This window comes from Artemia franciscana, chromosome 19, assembly GCF_032884065.1.
Source record: "Artemia franciscana chromosome 19, ASM3288406v1, whole genome shotgun sequence".
Lineage (NCBI taxonomy): Eukaryota > Metazoa > Arthropoda > Branchiopoda > Anostraca > Artemiidae > Artemia > Artemia franciscana.
In genome coordinates, this window is record NC_088881.1 from 29,468,766 (window position 1) to 29,494,144 (window position 25,379).

General features: G+C 37.2%; 1 protein-coding gene across 1 annotated transcript in view; it reads right to left on the reverse strand.

The window, feature by feature from the left end:
• The window catches only part of LOC136039533 (WD repeat domain phosphoinositide-interacting protein 3-like), a 475,762-nt gene that overhangs the window by 85,085 nt on the left and 365,298 nt on the right, over window positions 1–25,379 (reverse strand). The window lies entirely within an intron of this gene.

Sequence of the window (25,379 nt, forward strand, 5' to 3'; positions counted from 1 at the left end):
GGGTAAAGTATTGCAGCAATGCAAACTTATTATTTGGGATGAGTGCACAATGGCACACAAAAAATCGCTCGAGGCTCTGGATCAATGCTTGAAAGATTTGCGAGGGAAGTCGAAACCCTTTGGAAGCACATTAATATTGCTTTCGGGAGATTTCAGGCAAACATTACCTATTATACCTAGATCAACTCCTGCAGACGAAATGAATGCTTGCCTGAAAAATTCTAATTTATGGGCACACGTAAAAACATTAAAATTAACTACAAATATGCGTGTCCGATTGCAAAACGATGACTCTGGTCAAACATTTTCAGATCAATTGCTTGCAATTGGAAACGGAAAGCTCCCAGTAGACTCAATTTCAGGACGTATACAACTACCTGCTGATTTCTGTAATTTAGTGACGTCCAAAAATGAATTGATTGAAAAAGTATTTCCGAATATTCTGACAAATTATAAAAATAATAAATGGCTAAGTGGAAGAGCGATTCTCGCACCCAAAAATATAGACGTCCACGAAATCAACAATATTGTTTTGACCAAGATTCGAGACCAGGCAGTCCTTTACAAGTCAGTCGACACAGTTTTGGAACCAAATGAAGCGGTTATTTATCCATCTGAATTTTTAAATTCCGTGGATCTTTCAGGGTTTCCAATACACGTGCTACAACTAAAAATAGGCGTACCAATAATACTTTTAAGAAATATTAACCCACCAAAGCTTTGCGATGGCACGCGACTTGCCGTAAAGAAAACAATGGAAAACCTAATAGAGGCCACAATCTTGACAGGGCCTTTTGAGGGTGAGGCTGTTCTTATTCCTCGCATTCCCATGATTCCAACGGATCTGCCTTTTCAATTTAAAAGATTGCAATTCCCAATTCGATTAGCATTTGCAATCACCATTAACAAAGCTCAAGGTCAATCATTAGAAAAATGTGGTATAGATCTTAATACTGATTGTTTTTCCCATGGACAATTGTACGTTGCTTGTTCGAGGGTCGGTAAACCTGACAATCTATTTATATGCAGCGACAATTGGACAGCGAAGAATGTTGTATATTCGCAAGTTTTACGCAGTTAATTTGTATTGTATCTATCTATCTATCTATCTATATAAAAACGAGTTGTGTGTATGCATGTTTGTTTGTTTGTAAAAAGAGCGTTTGCATATGACGTCATTATTAGTACATACGGCTTTGTATATGCACAGACAATGGGAAAGCCAAAAATGTTGTATATTCGCAATTTTTACGTAGTTTGAAACACATATATAAATCTATCTATATTCACAGGTGGGACACAGGGACACAACTACAATGGCGCGTAACTAATATGGCGCGTAACGACTTACGCGCGCGGGGGGGCTTGGAGGGCGCGAAGATCTATATCTCATTATTCTATTGATGTGTTCCTGTGTCCCGGTCGTCATTTGTATTCCCTGTGTCCCGGTCGTCATTTGTGTTCCGGTGTCCCAGTTCGTAATTTCTCTTTGAGTGTCCCGGTCGTCATTTGTATTCCCTGTGTCCCGGTCGTCATTTGTGTCCCGGTGTCCCGGTCTGTAATTTCTATTCGAACAATCCCTGTGTCCCCGTCGTCATTTTGTATATCCCGCCTGTGCCCCCGGCGTCCCCGCTGTAGTTGTGTCCCTGTGTCCCGGTCGGCATTTATATTCCCTGTGTTCCGGTCGTGATTTGTGTCCAGATGTCCAGATTTGTGTCCTGTAATTTCTCTTTGAGGTTCCCGATCGTCATTTATATTCCCTGTGTCCCGGTCGTCATATGCGTCCCGGTGTCACGGTATGTAATTTCATCAGTTGACAAACATGACGTCAGTCAACAAACAACTTCATGACGCATACAGCTCAATCCTTATAATGACGTCAGTCGACAAACATGACGTCAGTCGACTCACCAACATGACGTCACTCGACACACACACACACAGAGACAACTTATTTATATATATATACTAGCTGTTGGGGTGGCGCTTCGCGCCACCCCAACACCTAGTTGGTGGGGGCGCTTCGCGCCCCCCCAAGCCCCCCCCGCGCGCGTAAGTCGTTACGCGCCATAATAGTTACGCGCCATTGTAGTTGTGTCCCTATGTCCCACCTGTGAATATAGATACATAGATAGATTATATATATATATATATATATATATATATATATATATATATATATATATATATATATATATATATATATATATATATATATATATATATATATATATATCTATATATATAAAAATAAGTTGTCTGTGTGTGGATCTGTGTGTGGATCAGGTGACGTCATGTTTGTCCGCATATGACGTCTGAATTATTTCACACTAATACAAAAGAAGAAAAAAACTAAAAAAGGTAAAAACTACAAAAAAAAACTAGAAAGAAAAAAAAAATTAAAAAAGCTAAAAAACTAAAAAAAAAACTAAAAAAAGGTAAAAATCTAATAACTAAAAAAAACTGAAAAAAATAAAAAAAGGCAAAAACTACAAAAAAATAAAAACTAATAAAAAAACTAAAAAAGCTAAAAAACTAAAAAAACTAAAAAAAACTAAAAAAAAGGTAAAAAACTAAAAAAAAACTAAAAACTAAAAAAGAAAAAACTAAAAAAAAGGAAAAAACTGAAAATAAAAGAAAAAAAGAAAACTAAAAAAATATGAATAAATATATATAAAAATAAGTTGTTTGTGGGTTATGTCTGTCTGTCTGTCTGTCGAGTGACGTCGTGTTTGTCCGCATATGACGTCTGAATTATTTCACACTAATACAAAAGAAGAAAAAAAACTAAAAAAGGTAAAAACTACAAAAAAACTAAAAAGAAAAAAAAACTAAAAAAGCTAAAAAACTAAAAAAAACTAAAAAAAGGTAAAAAACTAAAAACTGAAAAACTAAAAAAAGGCAAACAAAAGAAGAAAAAAAACTAAAAAAGGTAAAAACTACAAAAAAAACTAAAAAGAAAAAAAACTAAAAAAGCTAAAAAACTAAAAAAAGGTAAAAAACTAAAAACTAAAAAAAAAACTGAAAAAACTAAAAAAAGGCAAAAACTAAAAAAAAACTAAAAACTAATAAAAAAGCTAAAAAACTAAAAAAACTAAAAAAACTAAAAAAAGGTAAAAAACAAAAAAAAAACTAAAAACTAAAAAAGAAAAAACTAAAAAAAAGGAAAAAACTGAAAAATAAGAGAAAAAGAAAACTAAAAAAATATTAATAAATATAAAAAATATAAATATAAATATAATATAAATTAGCAATCAACAAAGCACCGAGACACAAATGACGACCGGGACACAGGGAGTATAAATGACGACCAGGACATAAGTAAAAAAAAAAAACTAAAAAAACTAAAAAAATGGTAAAAACTACAAAAAAAACTAAAAACTAATAAAAAAACTAAAAAATCTAAAAATCTAAATAAACTAAAAAAGAAAAAAAAGAAAAAAAGAAAAAAATAAAGGAGAAAAACAAAACTAAAAAACGAATGTATATACAGACCGGGACACCGGGATACAAATGACGACCGGGACACAGGGAATATAAATGACGACCGGGACACAGGGACACAACTACAATGGGGACGCCGGGGGGCACAGGGGGATATAAATGACGACCGGGACACCGGGACACAAGGAATATAAATGACGCTATATATATATCTATCTATATTCACAGGTGGGACATAGGGACACAACTACAATGGCGCGTAACTAATATGGCGCGTAACGACTTACGCGCGCGGGGGGGCTTGGGGGGTGGCGCGAAGCGCCCCCACCAACTAGGTGTTGGGGTGGCGCGAAGCGCCACCCCAACAGCTAGTATATATATATATATATGGTTTTAACTACGTAAAACTTGCGAATATACAACATTCTTTGCTGTCCCATCGTCTGTGCATATAAATAGATTGTCAGGTTTACCGACTCTTGAACATGCAACGCATAATGGTCCATGGGAAAACAATCTGTATTCAGATCTATACCTCATGATTCTAATGATTGCCCTTGAGCTTTGTTGATGGTGATTGCTAATCGACCATTCCCTGTCCCGGTGTCCCGGTCGTCATTTATATCCCCCTGTTTCCCCCGGTGTCCCCGTTGTAGTTGTGTCCCTGTGTCCCGGTCGTCATTTATATTCCCTGTGTCCCGGTCGTCATTTGTATCCCGGTGTCCCGGTCTGTATATACATTCGTTTTTTAGTTTTGTTTTTCTCCTTTATTTTTTTCCTTTTTTTTCTTTTTTAGTTTATTTAGATTTTTAGATTTTTTAGTTTTTTTTATTAGTTTTAGTTTTTTTTTTCTTTTTAGTTTTTTTGTAGTTTTTACCTTCTTTTTAGTTTTGTTAGTTTTTTTTTTTACTTATGTCCTGGTCGTCATTTATACTCCCTGTGTCCCGGTGCTTTGTTGATTGCTAATCGAACATTCCTTTTGTCCTGTTCGCTTTCTCTTTGAGTGTCGTCATTTATTTTTTTCTTTTTTAGTTCTTTTAGTTTTTACCTTTTTTAGTTTTTTTTAGTTTTTTAGATGAAAATTTTTTTTAGTTTTTTCCTTTTTTTCTTTTTAGTTTTTTATTGGTTTTTACCTTTATTTTAGCTTATTTTTCAGTTTTTTCCTTTTTTTTAGTTTTTTTTTATTTTTTATTTTTTTTAGTTTTTTTACCTTTTTTTAGTTTTTTTAGTTTTTTTAGTTTTTTAGCTTTTTTACTTTTTTTATTAGTTTTTAGTTTTTTTTTTGTAGTTTTTGCCTTTTTTTAGTTTTTTCAGTTTTTTTTTTAGTTTTTTATTGGTTTTTACCTTTATTTTAGCTTATTTTTCAGTTTTTTCCTTTTTTTTAGTTTTTTTTTAGTTTTTAGTTTTTTTAGTTTTTTACCTTTTTTTAGTTTTTTTAGTTTTTTTTAGTTTTTTAGCTTTTTTATTTTTTTTATTAGTTTTTAGTTTTTTTGTAGTTTTTGCCTTTTTTTAGTTTTTTTAGTTTTTTAGCTTTTTTATTAGTTTTTAGTTTTTTTTGTAGTTTTTGCCTTTTTTTAGTTTTTTTAGTTTTTTAGCTTTTTTATTTTTTTTATTAGTTTTTAGTTTTTTTTGTAGTTAGTTTTTTAGTTTTTTACCTTTTTTTAGTTTTTTTAGTTTTTTTAGTTTTTTAGCTTTTTTATTTTTTTTATTAGTTTTTAGTTTTTTTTGTAGTTTTTGCCTTTTTTTATTTTTTTTAGTTTTTTAGCTTTTTTATTAGTTTTTAGTTTTTTTTGTAGTTTTTGCCTTTTTTTAGTTTTTTTAGTTTTTTAGCTTTTTTATTTTTTTTATTAGTTTTTAGTTTTTATTGTAGTTTTTGCCTTTTTTTAGTTTTTTCAGTTTTGACGTCACCTGATCCAGTTTTTTCAGGTGACGTCACCTGATCCACGATCCACAGATCCACAGACAACTTATTTTTATATATATAGATATATATAGATAATACATTAATGAATGGGTGTATTTAGTACCCATCAGTGGAAAAACAGATGAAGAACAAACCAAATGAAAAAAGAGCACAAGACAGTAATTCATCTGACGCAAACAAAATAAATGCCAACTACTGCTCTAAAACATTAGCCAACGGGTGGGTATTGACTGATGAATTATATCGATCAATTTGCGACAGACTCCCCTCTTCAGGACTGGTAACACTGTACTGCCGCTTATTATACCTAATGATTGTCCACGGTGGTAAACATAGCAAAAACTTGGCATACTTGTTGTACACTGAGCGTAATTTCATTTTATCTGTAGCTGTAAAAATGCGCCAAAATGGGTTATGGTACAGAAAAAAGGTAAAATCATTGCATTATACACCTGGGCCAATTGACAACGATCAAACTTCCACTTATTTGCCACTATACAGCTATACGTTAAAGAAGACTGCTTCTGAAAATGAGAGAGCAGTAACCGCCGTGTCTCTTGTATTGACCGTCCAATAGGGAAGCTCACATATACAATATCATCCACAAGCTCAGTAATGGAATCACCAAGTGTGACGCTGCGACTTGTATCTGATTTCGAGTAAAAAAGCAGCAGTTCAGACTTTTCAGCATTAAACTGGAGTCCAACATGGTCATAATCTTGTTGCAACTTAATGAAATTAGCTTCTAGCCCATGCTGAGACCGGCTCAGATTCAGCTCATCATCTGCATAACCAATCAAAGACAAATCAATACCACGCACAAAATAAGTCATATTTGACTATTGGGACCTTACAATACTGTTGTTAAATACTGTCGGTGACGAGATAGCACCTTGTCTCACCCCTTTCTTTACTGGGAGTTGGAGACATCCCCACGGAGAATCAAAAGAATCACATAAGCAACTTGTGCACTCTTTAGGTAGTAAAGGGAGCCTAAGTTCCACTTTCGGATTTTCATACATGTCAGCCAACGGGGTTAGGATGCAGGGATCAACACCTGCCAAACCCAAGTTAAATATAATCTCCTCGTGGAGAAGCGAATCAAATACGCTTCTTACATCATGGGCAGCAAAAGCAATACTTTCACCGTTTTTTTTTGCATCAACTTTAGCAGATACCAAAGCAGAAAGGGCATGACCACAACCAAGGTGAGACTGAAAACCAAACTGGTGGCCTGAAAACCTTAACTATACATTTAATTCTCAATTCATCAATTGTCAATTTCTCAAAATTTTACAAAATAAAGTTGCAACTATTATTGGGCGCAAAGACGAATATTCAGATGGGGGTTTATTCTTCTTAGGATAGTAGTCAAGCATCCAATTGAAAAACAATCAGAAACAAAGCTCAGATTAAATATCATTTGGTAAAGGAGTACTAAGTGTTCCATGAACAGTTCACCAGACAATGACAAATGCTGTGCAGATATCCCATTAAATCCTTTAGACCTTTGTTTCCTTCAGTTTACCAATTGCAGAAATAATCAGGCTCTGTTATAATCAGTACCGGACTAGAAGCCTGCTCAAAAAAAAATCTTTGAGTTTTACTTTGTAACTATTTTGCAGACGTGGATCTAAAGCAGAAGATTCTTTTTTATAATGCTCAACTCTTGAGGAAAGTGGTATACGAAACGGTAATGGACTTGGCATAGCTTTTACAAGACTTTACAAGATTTTACAAGACAAACCACAACTTATTTGGCCGATACCGAACTTCTTCCAAACAAACGAAATAATTGAACTCCAATGCATAGAAAGCTGCTTTGCAAACCGGCTTTTAGCATAATTATACAGTTTTCACAGCCACCCATTGCGCGGTTTATTTGCTTCAATCGAAACTTAAAGCCAAAACTTAGTAGAAAAGAAAGCATTTTGCAAATTATAATTAGTTTTTCCAGCCGGGCTCTTCAGTTCCAACTTTATTCGCCTAATTGGTGCTGCCAATTTTTCCGCGGGAGCTAGGGCATGATTAAGTTTACTGCAATAAGTGTTCAGCCTAACTCAAGAGACGAACATATTCTTTCATGAACTCTGCATCAACAAATCGAACGGTATACAAATTTTCACGAGGATATCGTTGCATACATACTGGAAAAATCTAGAGACGCCCCATCCCAATCATTAGCATAATATACAGATTGCTTTTTCGGAAGTTGGTTATAAGAAGGGCCACATTCACCGACCAGAGCAATAAAAGACGAAGGAAAGTGATATGACGCAAGGTTGAAATCACTAACAAGAGCTTCCGCGATATTTACGGATGACGTATGACAAATATGGTCTAAGTTAGATGCGCTACCCGAACTAATGACGTAAGTAACTCATTCTTCGGTGCAACTACGTCATCATTATTCAACATGCCAAAAATAATACTTAGGCGATCATAATCACCAGAAGAATTTAGTACGTCGGTTAGATCACAATTGAAGTCACCAGTGGCAATACATCGTAAATCGGGCTCTTTTATTTTTCTTAAGTATTTAGATAAACGAGCGGCACGAATGGCAAAAGATCTTTCAGATCGGTCGTCACGGTATTTCGTGGGTAGATAAATGTTTAGCACAAGACAATTCTGGACTCTGATTGACAAAAAGTTACTTGGTGAATCAAAAATGGACGAAGACTAACATGACTTCACAAAGGTTGCTAGACCACCACAAGACTGAGAGCGGCGTGCAGCGACCGAGAACACTATGATTGGTTGATAGTTCCAAAAAGCTCAGGCTCAAAGTAGTTGCAAAGTGCTCCTGAGTACACATTATGTCACATATAGATAAAAAGTCCTTTGAAAACACGGACCGATTTAGCAAATTTTCATTTAAATTCCATGAGAATATCGCTTAAGAGATGGAGGATCCTTGGTTTATTCCTTCATTGCACCTTGAGTTGGCGGGTTTTAGGTGAAACAAAATGCAGAACACATCTTTTGTTCACTTATTGTCCTTCGTGGAGGTGTGGTCAGAAGCACCGCAACGACCACAAATAGGCGTCAGTACACAGTCGGCCGCTGGCCCCAGAATACAGCTTGGGCACTTTGGAACGCTCAAATTTACCGATTTCTATTGTCCTTGATGCACTATGAACAAGGGATAGTACATCAGTATGAGTCATGTTAGGTGGAACCTGCTTCAACACGGCAACAAACAGTTTCTCTATGATTATAACAGCAACTTCTGGCTTGCAAGCTTTAATTTTTTCATTGATTTTATCAGCAGATGAGCTCTCTTAGCTCACTTATTTCCGCTGAGTCGGTACAACTGCTGTCCAAAAACTGCTTACGATCATCGAGGTTATCAAGAAATTTTGGCATTTTGAGAACAGCGGCATAAGCTGGCTGAGGATTGACAGCTACTGGATTGGCAAGGCATGGGGTTCTACTCGTCGAGTGACAGCATAGGCCTCGCGCTTTAGCTGTAGGCAAAAAGTTCTTGAATTCTAGGCATTAATCGTTTACCTTTCGAGATAAAGCCGTCCTGGGCGAGTGGATTCGTGCGCTGGATTCAGGATCCTTGTCTGAGAGGACACGGGTTCGAATCCCAGTGTATCCAATTGTTTAGTTTGGGAGGGGGGTCAGTGGAGTGACTATGTAAGCTTAGCCATAGTCGACCCAGCTCTAAATGGGTACCTGGAGAAATCTGGGGATGGTAAACAGGAATGTTGTGCGAAAGCACAGGATGGTTGGCCCTCATCCCCCCATTGCACTTCCCGGCAGAAGTGCCAAGAAACGGAGATCAGCACCGCCGGTAGGGACTGTAAAGTCTAATGCCATATCCTTTACATACCTTACCTTTTCGGGATAGCGTAGGGCTTGCCTCAACAACAATTGTAGGGACCTCATCTGGTTCATATATAACGAACTTTGGTAGGGTCACTGAATTCTTATCACAATAGTCAAGAACTTTCAAAATGTCTGCAAAAGTGTCAGCAACTTTCTGCCTCTTGGTTTGCCGAGTAGTATACGTTGCCATAGGCTAAATAAATTTTTTTGCTTCGTTTACCATATTTTCTGCGAAAAAATCGCAACCAGTTTTAATGATATCGATGTTGGCACTTCCTTTTGATTTCGCCCTTATGGCAACATTCAACACAGCATTCTGTACTAGTCGCTCTGGCAGTATCCTGGGACGAACCCCAATAGATAGGGGAAGCGTCAGCCCCCGTTCTACCTGATCCCCGCAGTTTAAGGGAGACTCTCCCGGCCGGTACATCGGCACTTGCGACAGGGAAGTGCCCCTCTTCTGTTTATCAATTAGGGCTATTAAAAAAAAAACCGGCTCGCCACACTTACATTGAAACCGGCACAAATCTATTTTTACAGAATATAAATAAATTTTATATATTCTGTCCAGAAATTATAAAAAAAAATTTACATTCTGTCTAGAAATTATAAGAAAGTCCAGAAATTACGTCAGTAGATTGCAACCTTTTTCATCCGTGTAAAAATGTTTTGAAAGAATAGTCAAACAATAAACACAGGTCACTGTATTAATTTAAGATCCTACCGAGTTTCAAGTTGATAAATCCAGAAAAGGTGTCATCACTTTCGAGACTAAATCAAGACTAAATTAAGGACAAATTATTTTTACCCTTTTCGATTAAGATGAGACATTTTGTTGCACAATTGAAAATTGCACGAATTTATTTTCTTTTACCCTTTGTATGCGTATGGCCTGAGCGCTTCATGTGTGGCCAAGGTAAGGGACTAGTTTTCTTGATATTTGTGCATTCCCCACTGGGCTGAAGATATAGGATCCATATTCGTCAAAAGTTGACGTGTATATTTCTAATTTAGTCTACATAGAGATTGTTAAAGGGCCTTATCCAGAATTTTCTTAGGGTTTGGGGGGAGGGAGTTTATAAAAAACACATGAGAATCTGATTTACGCATTTTTATTATGTTTTACAAACATTTGAGTTGGATAAACATTTTTTTTATGGCACTTGGCATTAACCAAGTGACATATAGCAATCGCCAATTCTGTCTGTCTGTTCGTCCCGGTTTTGCTACTTTAGGCACTTCCAGGTAAGCTAGGACGATGAAATTTGGCAGGCGTATCAGGGACGAGACCAGCTTAAATTAGAAATAGTTGTTTTCCCTATTCGACCATCTGGGGGGGGGAGCTGGGGGCCGGTTAATTAGGAAAAAATAGAAAAATGAAGCATTTTTAACTTATGAATGGTTGATGGGATCTTAATGAAATTTGATGTTTGAAATGATATTGTGTCTCAGAGCTCTTATTTTAAATCCCGACCCGATCTGATGACTTTGGGGGGGGGGGGGAGATGGAGGGGGGAAACCTAAAATCTTGGAAAACACTTAAGAGTGGAGGGATCAGGATGAAACTTGGTGGGAAAAATAAACACAAGTGCTAGATACATGATTGACATAAACGAAACTGATCCGCTCTCTTTGGGTAGTTGGGGGGTAATCCTGAAAAATTAGAAAAAATGAGGTATTTTTAACTTACGAACAGGTGATCGGATCTCAATGAAATGTGATGTTTAGAAGGATATCGTGTCTTAGAGCTCTGATTTTAAATCCCAACCGGATCTGGTGACATTGGGGGGGGGGGGTTGGGAGGGGGAAACCTAAAACTTGGAAAACACTTGGAGTGGAGGGATCGGGATGAAACTTGGTGGGAAAAATAAACACAAGTTCTAGATACATGATTGACATAAACGGAACAAATCCGCTCTCTTTGGGATAGTTGGGGGGGGGGGGGTTATTTCTGAAAAATTAGAAAAAAATGAGGTATTTTTAACTTACGAACATGTGATCGGATCTCAATGAAATTTGATATTTAGAAGGATATCGTGGCTCACAGCTCTTATTTTAAACCCGACCAGATCTGGTGACATTGGAGGGGGGAGTCTGGAGGGGGAAACCTAAAACTTGAAAAACACTTAGAGTGGAGGGATCGGGATGAAACTTGGTGGAAAAAATAATCACAAGTCCTAGATACATGATTGACATAACTGGAACGGATCCGCTCTCTTTGGGGCAGTTGGGGGAGGGGTTAATTCTGAAAAATTAGAAAAATGAGGTATTTTTAACTTACGAACGGGTTATCGGATCTCAATGAAATTTGATATTTAGAAGGATATCGTGTCTCAAAGCTCTTATTTTAAATCGTGACTGGATCTGGTGACGTTGGGGGAAGTTTGGGGTGGGGGAACCTTAAATCATCGAAAACGCTGAGATTGGAGGGATCGGGATGAAAGTTGGTGGGAAAAATAAGCAGAAGTCTTACATACGTGATTTACATAATTGGAACGGCTCTGATCTATTGGGGGAGGGGGGTTAACTCTGAAAAATAAGAAAAAATGACGTATTTTTAGATTACGAAGGAGTGATCGGATCTTCATGAAACTTCATATTTAGAAGGACCTCATAATTCAGATCTCTTATTTTAAATCTCAACCAGATCCAGCGTAATTGGAGGGACAGTTGGGGGGGGGGGTGGAAATCTTAAAAAATACTTAAAGCAGTGAGATCAGGATGAAACTGGATGGGAAGAATAAAAACCTGTCGAAGATACGTGACTGACATAACCGGACCGGATCTGCTCTCTTTGGTGGAATCGGAAGGGGGGGTAATTTTGAAAATTGAGGTATTTGTAACTTACGAAAGAGTGACCAGATCTTAATGAAATTTGATATTTAGAAGGATCTTGTGCTTTAGAGTTCATACTTCAAATTCCGACCAGATCCTGTGACGTTGGGGGGAGTTGGAGGAGGAAAATGGAATTCTTGGAAAACGTGAAAATTGGGGTATTTTTATCTTACGAATATATGATTGGATCTTAATGAAGTTTGATTTTTAGAAAAAATTCATGTCTCAGAGCTCTTATTTCAAATCCCGACCAGATCGTTTGACATTGTGGGGAGTTGGAGGGGGAAATCCTGGAAAAACACTTGGAGTGTAGGAATCGGATGAAGCTTGGTGGATAGAATAAACAAATGTCCTTGATACGAGATTGACAGAATTGTACTGGATTCGCTCTCTTTGGGGGAGTTGGGGGGAGGGTTCAGTGATTTGGCAAGTTTGGTACTTCTGGACGTGCTAGGAAGATGAAAATTGATAGGCCTGTCAAGGAGCTGCACAATTTGACTTGATAAAGTCGTTTTCCCAGATTCGACCATCTGGGGGGCTAAAGGGAGAGGAAAAATTAGAAAAATTAGGTATTTTAACTTACGAGTGGTGATCGGGATCTTAATGAATTTTGATATTTAGAAGGACATCGTGACTCAGAGCTCTTATTTTAAATCCTGACCGGCATTAAGCCTCTTATTTTCCTTTTTAAATCAATCTATTGATTCATAGAATTTTGTTAGAGCTCATACCATATGATCTCTTGGTTCTTAGCTCTTCTCGCCTCGTCACAAGTGGCATATGAGCTCTTAGCTCTTGTTTTGGGCGGAGAGGGTGAAAAATCCAACCCCCTAACTCTTACTCTAATACAGCATTGATTGTTATAGATATTTTATTTCTAGTTTTGCTTCAAGTTGAATAGAACTTTTACTTTATTTCCAATTTTACTTTTACTTCAAGTTCCCAGTTAGGACGAAAAGGCTTTTAAATCATAGTCCTTTCTATATTCTATTAATGAATGAATTTTAATTACCCATTTTTAACGGTACAAAAAAGGTAAAGAAAAATGGAAAGAAAACAGTAGACACAACCAATGAAATACCAACTTGCATAACAAGACAAGTTTTTCGAACTGCTGAAATTTCTGTAAATTTCAATGAATTGTGTAATAGGCTTCCTAGATTTTGATTTTAGAGGGGGGGGAGAAATTACTGAAGAAAAATATATCCCCAGGGTTTGAAAAATCTCTTTTTTTGGTTTCTTAATTTTTAAAGTTAAAAATACTTGCCCCCTTCCTAGATTCTCATGGATTAGCGCCCTTTGGCCCCAACGAGTACACGGTTGTGGTTAGCTTTCAAGGAGAAGGAGTAGGGGGAGTCCATGGGGCCTTTCTAATATGTGACAGTCCATTTTTATGGCACTTGGTAAATACCAATTGGCATATAGCGATCGCAAATTCTGTCTGTCCCGGTTTTTATGGCACTTGGCAATTTACCAAGTGACAAATACGGATCACAAATTTTGTCGGTCTGTCGATCCCGGTTTTGCTAGTTTAGGTACTTCTAGGTAAGCTAGGACGATGAAATTTGGCAGGCGTATCAGGAACCAGACCAGATTAAATTAGAAATTCTCCTTTCCCCGATTCGACTATCTGAGGGGGGGGGGGAGCTAGGAGACAGTTAAATCGAATAAACAGAAAAAATTAAGTATTTTAACTTACGAACGGGTTATCGGACCTTAATGAAATTTTATATTTAGATGAATATGGTGTCTCAGAGCTCTTATTTTAAATCCTGACTGGATCTGGTGACATTTGGGGGAGTTGGGGAGGGGGAACCTAAAATCTTGGAAAACGCTTAAAGTGGAGGATGAAACTTGGTGGGAAAAATAAGCAGAAGTCTCAGATACGTGATTGACCTAATCGGAACAGATCCCGCTCTATTTGGGGGAGTTTAAGGGGAGGGTTAATTCTGAAAATTTAGAAAAAAAAATGAGGTATTTTTAACTACGAAGGTTAAAAATCGGTTCTTAATGAAATTTCATATTTAGAAGACCTAGTAACTCAGATTTCTTATTTTAAATTCCGGCCGGATCCAGAGTCATTGATGGGAGGGGAGGCTGGGGGGTTGGGAGCTGGAAATCCTGGAAAACGCTTTGAGTGAAGAGATAAGGATGAAACTTGGTGGACTGAATAAGCAAATGTCGTAGATACGTGATTGACGTAACGGACCGGATCCACTCTCCGAGGGAGTTTAGGGGGGTCATTTCTTTTGCGAGTTTGGTGCTTCTGGCCGTGCTAGGACGATTAAAATTGGTAGGGCGTATCAGGACCTGCGTAAAATTGACTTTTTAAAGTCGTTTTCCATGACTCGACCATCTGGGGGTCTGAAGGGAGAGGAAAAATTAGAAAAAATGATATATTTTTAACTTACAAGTGGGTGATCGGGTCTTAATTAATTTTTATGTTTAGAAGGACCTCGGGTCTCAAAGCTCTTATTTTAAATCCCGACCGGCATTAAGCCTTTGATTTTCCTTTTAAATTAATCTATTGATTCTTATAATTTTGCTAGAGCTCATACCATTTTAGCTCTTGGCTCTTGGCTCTTCCGACCTCGTCTCAAGTGCCATATGAGCTCTTAGCTCTTGTTTGTCATTTATGAACTAAATTCACAACTGTATTTTGGCTGGTAAATTTTGGCAGTTGCTCAAAAATTCTAAAAAGACATGATATTTCATTAACAGTGACAGTGAGCTAAGGGAGATCGTACGCTATAATAAGGATAGTGATGGACATCAACTCAATACTGAAAATATTAATTCTTTAGGTACGCAAGCTTGGAGAAGGAGGCTTCGGCTAGGGCCTCTGAGCCGTCAGAATTTTTAGGACTCATCCTTTTAATTCCTTTCTTTCACCTATGATTTACCCCCCCCCCTTTTTTTTAATTCGTTGATTGGCTATACCTTATTCTTTTTGATATTCTCAGCTTTACTACAACGCTATACATTTGTCATAACAATGTGGTCAGACGATTGTTGGTCACACAAATTAATAAACATTTCCATTAAAATTTATATAGTCAATTACTTACTGAGAGAATAGAAAAGAAAAGAAAAACAATACATATGTAGAAAGATGTAAGATTCAGAATTTTTTATTTATAAAAAAATTATAACAATTATGAATACTGTTTGTTAATGGATATGAATTAATTAATTGATTATTTTGTGATTAAGGATAAACCTAAAAAGTATTACTATTACGCTAACTTAAGAACATGGTTTCACAATTGCTTGTTTATCAAATATACAATTATAAAACACAATTGATAATTAATTGTACAATTTTTTTTTTTATTGAATTCAGGTCTAAGCTGAACCATAGTGGAAATGAAAAAATTTGAGTGCAAAAAGAAAGAGTTTAGGATCAATAGCTGATGGATTGTCCGTTCTGGTAGTAAATGAGAAGACCGGATAATGATGTTCATCTCAGTCAGATCATAGTATGTTATTACGACCGTAATTGAAAATGGGGCACCCTCGCCTGGGGCGATAAATACAGAATAGGAGGAAGAAGGCCATTCAAGTGTACACCCAACAGGGCCCACCGACGTATCCAAATCTCCCATTAGTTACAAATCTTCTGCCAGTAATGGATTAAACTACATGGTGACGCAGAACATCATTGTGGGAGGATCCTCTAAAAAAGTACAACTGTGGCAGGGTGTAAGATCCTGATCTATAGACAACAGCCCTATGCAAAGGGCTGCCTCGACCTTGTCGGGGTACCTGCAAGATTGGGTACCTTGCGGTCAGCTCTACTCCAACTTGAGGAGTGGCCCCCCTCGATGAAATTATAGCCTTGTAAACGACACCGCATTTGCACGGAATTCTGATTAATGGATATTTCTTCTGGGCTTGGTCTGTTTAAACCGGCATTTTTGGACTGAAAAACCTCTTTGTAGCTAATTTATCTACTATGATTGCCTCCCCGTAGTAACATAATGTTTATAGGCATGAATATAAAATGTGTCATAGGTAATAAGCTTGGGGACTGCTTGTGCAGGATTTCGACTCCTGTTGATAGAACAGCATCGTCAAATGCTGAAAACCATATTGTCTCCAAGGTAGGCCCAGGATTGCACGAAATCTCCATTCACTGGAGGTCCGAGACACTTCTTGCTGTCCAGTTCTAAGTCGGCTTAAGCGCTTCGGTGTAGACTTGAGAAGATATGTTGAACTCTATTCTGCTCTGGTATCCGGTATCATTGCTTTTCCTGGGCCAAAATAATTTCAATGATTTAGAGAACATGAAAATTTGAACTAGGAATACTACGACATTAAATATGACTATCGTAATGACATTTTTGACTGACGAATTCACACGATTCGAACTGGACTTATTAAGAGTTTCAGAAACTCATATCACAGGGGTAGGAAGCATGAAATTAGGTGATATAGAATGTGTTTACTTTGGCAGGAAAGATGAGGTACATAGGGAGTAGGGCTCATGATAAATAAGGAAGCTGCTAAGTCTTATTTAGGCTGGAAAGGTATTAACAATAGAATACTAATTGTTTATTTTATTAATAAAAAGTTAGGGTATCAATTATAGATGTAAATGCATGTGTTGTACTGACTGACGGAGATACTAGTGACTCAGATGAATTTTACTAACAGTTGTAGGAGCAAATAGACAGGATCCCAGGTAGAAATATGGTGTTTTCTACTTGGAGATTTTAACGCCCAGTTTTGGTAGAAATAGGGATTGATGGTATTGTAGCCTAGGTAATTTTGGGTGTAGAAAAAGAAAACAGGAATAGCTACAGACTTTTTGCAATTTCGTAGGTATAATAATCTAGTTATAGCCATTACGGTGTTTAGTCATAAAATGGCTTTACCACTATTCATATGATGGTAAGACAGCAAAACTTATTGATTATTTTATAGTAAACCGAAGACTGGCAGGATCAATACAAGATACACAGGGTTTATAGGAGTGCTGTTATTGATGTTGAATTTAAAGATCATCATCTAGTAGTGTCTAGGGTTAATCAAAGCTGAACATTCGGAACGATAACTACCTCCCGGGAATTTATGATGTTGGTAGGCTCCAGGTTGAGAATTGGAGAGAAACTTTCAAGGGACAGTTGAATAATAAACTTAAAGTTTAAAATTTTACAATGTGGAAAATGGTTGGAATAATTTTAGACATGACAGTGGGAAGTTGCTAGTGGTGTCTTAGAAATAATAGTGAAAAAAACTTTGTTTAATATAGTAGAGAAGGGACTTATACGAGAATTATCTGAGCGATAGATCATATGAAAATAAAAGAAATGTAAAAAAAATTGGAGAAAAGCATTAAAATATGAACTCAGGAGGTGTGAAGTGGAGGTCATGGATAAAATTGCCCAAGATCTAGAAGATGCAGCTAGAAGGCATAGTAGCAAAATATTATACTGGAATGTTAATAAATTTAGAGGGAGTAGTCAATACGGACTTGTTCCAGTTAAAGATAGGAACGTGACGACAATTAGTGATAAGAAACGAGTAAAGAGAGATTGGCGGGTTCGACCATTTGGGGGGGGGGGGTCGGGGGACGGTTAAATCAGAAAAATGGGATATTTTTTTTACTTGCGAAGGGGGTAATAGGATCTTAATGAAATCTGATTTTTGGAAGGATATCGTGTCTCAGAGCTCTTATTTTAAATCCCGACTGGATCGGTGACATTGGGGGAGTTGGGGGGATGGAACCTAAAATCTTGGAAAACGCCGAGAGTAGAGGGATCGGGATGAAAGTTGGTGGTAAAAATAAGCACAAGGTCCAGATACGTGATTGATATAACCAGAACGTATCCACTCTTTTTTGGGGGAGTTTGGGGGAGGATAATTCTGAAAAATTAGAAAAAATGAGATATTATTAACTTACGAAGGAGTGATCGGATCTTAATTTAATTTCATATTTAGAAGGACATCGCACCTCGGATCTTTTAATATAAGTCCTGGCCGGATCCAGTGTCATTGGGGGGGGGGGTGAGTTGGGGAGCCGGAAATCTTGGAAAACGCTTAAAGCGGAGAGATCAAGATGAAACTTGGTGGGAAGAATAAGTCCAAGATACGTGACTGACGTAACTGGACGTATCCGCTCTCTTTGGTGGAGTGGGGGGGATTAATTCGAAAAATTGAAAAAAATTGGGTATTTGTAATTTACGAACGGGTTATCAGATCTTTTTTAAATTTGATATTTAGAAGGATCTTGTGCTTTAGAGCTCTCATACTAAATCCCGATCAGATCTGGTGACATGGAGGGGAAACTGGTATTCTTGGAAAATGTGAAAATTGATGTATCTTTATCTTACGGAATGGGTGATCGAATCTTAATGAAACTATATATATAGAAGGATCTTATGTCTCAAATATTCCATTTTCAATTTGAATTGAATACAGGGACATAGGGGGCTGGAGGGGGGAAACCGAAATCTCGGAAAACGCGTAGGGTGGAGATTTTGGGATGAAACTTGATGGAGAATAAGTACTAGTTATAATAAGTACAAGATACGTGATTGACATAATTGGAACGGATCTGTTCTCTTTAGAGGAGCTTGGGGGTGTTGATTTGGAAAAATTAGAAAAATTGAAGTATTTTTAACTTAAGAATGGGTGACCGAATCTAAATGAAATTTGATATTTTGAAAGAACTCCTGTCTCAGAGCTCTGAGACATGAGGACATGATACTGACCTGATCTGTTGACATTGGGGGGAGTTGGAGGGGAAACTGGAAATCTTGGAAAACGCTCAGAGTTGAGAGATTGGGATGAAACTTGGTAGGTAGGATAAGCAAATGTCGTAGATACGTGATTAACGTAACTGGACTGGATCCGCTCTCTCTTGGGGCGTTAGGGGGCGGGTTCGATGCTTTGGCGAGTTTGGTGCTTCTGGACGTGCTAGGGACGATGGAAATTCGTGTGCATCTGAGGGAGATGCACAAATTGACTTGATAAAGTCGTGTTCCCCGATTCGACCATCTGGGGGCTGAAGGGAGAGGAAAAAATTAGAAAAAATGGAGATATTTTGAACTGACGAGTGGGTCATCGGATCTAAATGAATTTTAATAGTTAGAAGGTCCTCGTGACTTAGCTCGTATGTTAAGTCGTGACCGGCATTAATCCTCTGATTTTTCCCGTTAAATCAATCTATTGATTCTTAGACTTTTGCTAAAGCTCATACCATATGAGCTTTTGGCTCTTCTGGCCTCCTTACAAGTGCCATATGAGCTCTTTGCTCTTGTTTAAATATGGTTGCTGTGAGTTTAGAAATAAGTTACTGAGGATTATGACTCTGATTTCTGATGTGGTTTTTGAAAAGGTAATTGACCAAATTTTCACCCTTGGGTTAATGATTGACATGTAATTGACCAAAATTTCACTCTTATGCTAATAATTGAGAAGTGCCTTAGTTTTCAAACCCCTTTGGTCCTCAGTTTTATAGATCATGAGCAAGCGTTCGATCCTGTTGACAGAAGATCTTTAGCAAAGGTCTTTCTTATATGGTATTCCAGACAAATACATTATAGTGATTAGTGCTCTGTAGGAGAATAATATTGCTGTGGTTAAGGTAGGAAATGAGGCTAGCAGCTGGTTTCACATTAAATTAGGAGCTAAGCAGTTTTTTGTTCTATCCCCCTTTAAATGGATTATTTTGATGGGCAAGAAGCACAGGAAAGGCAACGGGAGGCCACAGAAACAAATGGGGAGGATTCCTGGACTTAAATTATGCTGATCATTTAAGCATCTTAGATGAAAGTGCGAGCAAAATGTATGAATATTAGAGGTTTTGCGAGTTCAGGGTGCTAGAATAGGTTTGGAAATGGAATAGGTACTTACTAAGTTACTAAGGCTAGGAATAAGTGAAGATGAAAAGGTGATGTTGGGTAACGAAAAGATTGATCAGGTGGATAGTTGCACTTACCTTGGCAGTATTATTAGTTTAGACAATGGGAGCAGTGAAGATGTAAAAAGTAGGATAGCCAAGGCTCAGGGTGTTTTTTCACAGTAAAAAAAAAGTTTGGAAGAATGGGAAGATAAGTCTGCAAATTAAGATTAGAATATTAGATGGCATAGTGATGACAGTGGTCAAATATATGTCTATCTATATATCTATATATATAAAAATAAGTTGTCTGTCTGTGTGTCTGTCTGTCAGGTGACGTCATGTTTCTGTGTCGACTGACGTCATGAAGTTAGTTGTCGTCATTTTTGCTATGACGTTGACGTCATTAAAGATATTTAATCATGAAGTTAGTTGTTGTCATTTTTGCTATGACGGTGACGTCATTAAAGATATTTAAGCATATGTGTTCACGTAGAAATCTATTAATGTTTAAGTTTAAAATGACTGATGAACTTACAATGGCAAAAGCCGATGAAGATGCTCAAAGAGTCTATGCCAAAAAACTTGCTGCTGATAGAGAAAGTCAGAAAAGAAAGCGTGCCGAGGAATCAAAAGAACAGCAAGGAAACAGACTTGAGGCTGATAGAGAAAGAAAGAACAGAAAGCGTGCCGAGGAATCAAAAGAACAGCGAGGAAACAGGCTTGAGGCTGATAGAGAAAGAAAGAACAGAAAGCGTGCCGAGGAACTACCAGAGCAACGCGAAAGCAGACTTGCTGCTAAAAGAGAAAGTGAAAAAAGAAGGCGTGCCGAGGAATCACAAGAACAGCAAGAAATCAGGCTTGCTGCTGATAGAGAAAGTAAGAAAAGAAAGCGTGCCGAGGAATCACAAGAACAGCAAGAAATCAGGCTTGCTGCTGATAGAGAAAGTAAGAAAAGAAAGCGTGCCGAGGAATCACAAGAACAGCAAGAAATCAGGCTTGCTGCTGATAGAGAAAGTAAGAAAAGAAAGCGTGCCGAGGAATCAGAGCAACCTGAAAGTTATCGCCTGGCATTCAGGTACAGCCCAGTCGATGATTATAGCTTGAGTAGATGTGTTCAAATCGGGACAATGTCTAAAATTTGCCTAATGATGTCGTTTGGAGCCCAAATCGAAAATCCAGATCAATTTATGTCTACTTTCAAAGTAAAAGGGCAAATTTATCATAGAGCAGGGTCCCTTCTACCATTCTCAGGCGAGAATCATAAATTTTTACAATTGTACTTCATCAGTGATAGAAATTCTGAATTGAATGCACGTTGCGAAATTTCTCCCAACGTTGAAAGGACAATTGTTTCCCAATTGCAACATCTTTTCCACGAAAATAATAATTTAGTGCGTCTGTTCAAAACAGCCATCGATTTGATGCCTACTGATACGCATAAAATTGTTATTTCCGCTGACAAAACGCCTCCTGGCCAACATGTGCGTAGATACAATGCTCCAACTTTCGACGAAGTGGCAATCGTTATGGTCGGTGATCAGTTTTTACCTCGAGATATTATATTTCATAAGCGAAACGCTCAGTTGTTAAAAATTGCTGAAACTCATCGATGCTACGATGCCCTACAATAGCCTATCATTTTTTGGGATGGAGCTGACGGCTATCACTTTAATATTAAATTGATGAATCCAGCCACTAACAAAGAAATGAATAAGAAATGCAGTGCAATGCATTATTATTCCTATAGACTAATGATTCGGCAGGATGAAGAAAATTATATTTTAAAATGCCGTGAATTGTTTCACCAATTTGTCGTTGATATGTATGCTAAAACTGAATCAGAACGTTTGCTATATATCCGCCTGAATCAGACCAAGCTCCGCTCTGAACAATACATTCATTTGCGAGATGCAGTTATAAATGACGGTAATACCACAAACGTTGGAAGATTAACAATTTTACCTTCGTCATATGCTGGCAGTCCCCGTCAAATGCATGAATATGCTCAAGATGCTATTGCGTAGGTTCGTCTCTATGGTCGTCCAGATTTATTTATTACATTTACATGTAATCAATCTTGGGACGAGATACTGCAGCTTTTACTTCAAGGACAATCGGCGGTTCATAGGCATGACATTACGGCCTGTGTTTTCCGGCAAAAGTTGAAATCACTGATAAACTACATAGTAAAACTTGAAGTGTTTGGGTCAGTGCGATGCTGGATGTACTCACTGGAATGGCAAAAACGAGGTTTGCCACACGCACATATACTAATCTGGCTACATAAAAAAATTGCTTCGAACGAAATTGATGATGTGATTTCCGCTGAAACACCTGATAAAAATGTCGATAAGGGGTTACATGATATTATTGTAAAAAATATGATACATGGACCTTGCGGTGCACTGAACGAAAATTCACCATGCATGGCCAAAGGAAGGTGCACAAAGCAATATCCTCGACTTTTAGTATCAAACGCAATTACTGGTAATGATGGTTACCCCCAATATAGAAGAAGATCTACTGAAGATGGCGGTAAAACAGCAATAATAAAGAAGCGTAACGGTACCACCATCGAAGTAGATAACCAGTGAGTTGTTCCATATTCCCCATTATTATCAAAAACATTTAATGCACACATAAATGTTGAATACTGTAACTCCGTAAAGGCAATCAAATACATATGTAAATACGTCAACAAAGGCAGTGACATGGCAGTTTTTGGCTTGCAGCCCGAAATCAAAGATTTCGACGAAATCGTACAATATCAGGCTGGAAGATAGATTAGCAGTAATGAAGCTGTTTGGCGAATTCTTTCATTTCCGATACATGAACGTAGTCCAGCTGTTGTTCACTTAGCGGTACATTTACAGAATGGTCAACGTGTTGATTTCACGGAAACCAACGTGCAACAAAGAGCCCTGAATCCACCGGATACAACATTAACAGCTTTTTTTGCTTTGCAAAAATGATTCTTTTGCAAAAAAATTGCTGTATACTGAAGTGCCTTCGTATTACACGTGGAATACTAAAACTAAAGTATTTGAACGTCGAAAACTGGGTAAGTCAGTCGACGGCCAACCTACCATCTTCAAAGATACCACGATAGGAAGACTACACCGTTCACCCCAATCAACATGAATGCTTCTTTCTTCGCCTGCTTTTGGTGAATGTACCCGGTCCGACATCCTTTGAGTATTTGAGAACTGTAAACGGTACTATACATGACACTTACCGTAGTGCATGCCAAGCTCTGAATTTATTGGAGAATGACCAACACTGGGATAACTGCATCAATGACGCGTGCGAAATGTCAACCCCAAGTCAAATTCGTGCATTGTTTGGCATCATTTTAACAACTTGCTCTCCATCAGCTCCTATTTTTGACAACTTTTGTGAATGATGCGTTGGATAATGGTATGAAAGTCGCTTCTGTTTTTCTTGATATTGTAGAAGCTTTTGACTGCGTTGACCATTTTATACTCATTGCCAAATTAGAAAATTACGGTTTTAGAGGACCATTTCTTGAATTACTGTCCTCGTTTTTAAAAGAAAGAACTCAATATGTACAACTAGGAGATAATGTTTCTTCAGTCAGTAGTGTTAAATTTGGAGTACCTCAAGGATATGTTCTTGGTCCCCTGTTATTTTTAATTTTTATAAATGATTTATGTAGAGCTTTTAATATGATTTCGTATGATCTTGACATTGGATGTGACGGGGAAAATGTAATTGTTCCCAGCTTTGCGGATGACACTCATATAACTGTGGCTGCACGAACAGGAATTCAGCTGTTGAGTCGTATTAGTTCTTGTCTGGAGTTTGTACAAAATTGGATGAAGCTTAATAAGTTAAATTTGAATTATAGTAAATCTTGCTTTTTATTGTATGGTAGGAGCTCAAATTATTACCCTTGGATAGACAGACTTAATATTGCTGATATGGGTATTCTAAGAATGAATTGTACAAAATATCTAGGAGTTTTAATTGATGAATGTCTCAGCTTTAGAGAACATATAGATTATATTAGTCTTAAACTCGCTAGGAATGTGGCATTTTAAGAAAGTTGCAGTATATTTTCCCAAGAGATATTTAAGAACAATGTATTATTCCTTAATTCATCCTTATCTGCTATATTGTTGCAATGTTTGGGTAGTACATTTCCTTCTCATCTCGATCGTGTTCGAGTTTTGCAGAATAAAGCGCTTCGAGTGTTATTTGGTGTAGGTTTTAAAGACTCGGTACAAAAGAGGTATATAGAATGCAAAATCTTGTCTTTAGCAGGACTTATTATTTTTTATCGAAGCCTTTTTATATATAAATATTTCCAAAATTGTTTACCAATATGTTTCAAAAGTATGTTTGAATTAGGAAGTGATATTCATACACATTCTACGAGACAGTCCGATTAATTCGTCGTCCGCTTACTATTACTCGTAGACCTCAATTCTCTATTCGGCATCTAGGACCCCATGCATAGAATTGTTTACCTACGACTTTGAGAAACTTGGATAGCTTTCTTGAATTTCGGCGGGAATTAAAGCTATTTTGCCTTAATATTTATGGTTTTGATAGTTGAGTGGACCTCAAGTGGAGCTAAGATGTTGGTTTTGATTTTGGCGATACTGGTAAAGTGGTTTTAGTTTCTTTTTGTTTTGTCTCTTTTGAAGTGTAAATCCGTTTCGATTGAAATGCAGGTTAATGATTTTTTTTTTCTTCTTCTTTCTTTCTTTTTTCTTTTCCTTTTCTTTTCTTTTATTTTTTCTTCTTTTTCGTATTGTTTTATATGTATGTGTATTGGGGTTGTAAGCCCAAACAAGCTTTGCTTCGGCCATTTGCTTGTTTTGTTTTGTTATTTATATTAATAAACCCATCTTTCTCTCTCTCTCAAAAAAAAAATAAATAAATAAAAAATATCAACCCACCAAAGCTTTGCAATGGCACGCGACTTGGCGTAAAAAAAACAATCGAAAACCTAATAGAGGCCACAATCTTGACAGGCCTTTTGAGGGTGAGGCTGTTCTTATCCTCGCATTCCCATGATTCCAACGGATCTGCCTTTTCAATTTAAAAGATTGCAATTCCCAATTCGATTAGCATTTGTAATCACCACTAACAAAGCTCAAGGTCAATTATTAGAAAAATGTTGTATAGATCTTAATACTGATTGTTTTTCCATGGACAATTGTACGTTGCATGTTCGAGGGTCGGTAAACTGACAATCTATTTATATGCAGCGACAATTGGACAGCGAAGAATGTTGTATATTCGCAAGTTTTACGCAGTTAATTTGTATTCTATCTATCTATCTATCTATCTATATAAAAACGAGTTGTGTGTATGCATGTTTGTTTGTTTGTAAAAAGAGCGTTTGCATATGACGTCATTATTAGTACATACGGCTTTGTATATGGACAGACAATGGGAAAGCCAAGAATGTTGTATATTCGCAATTTTTACGTAGTTTGAACACATATATAAATCTATCTA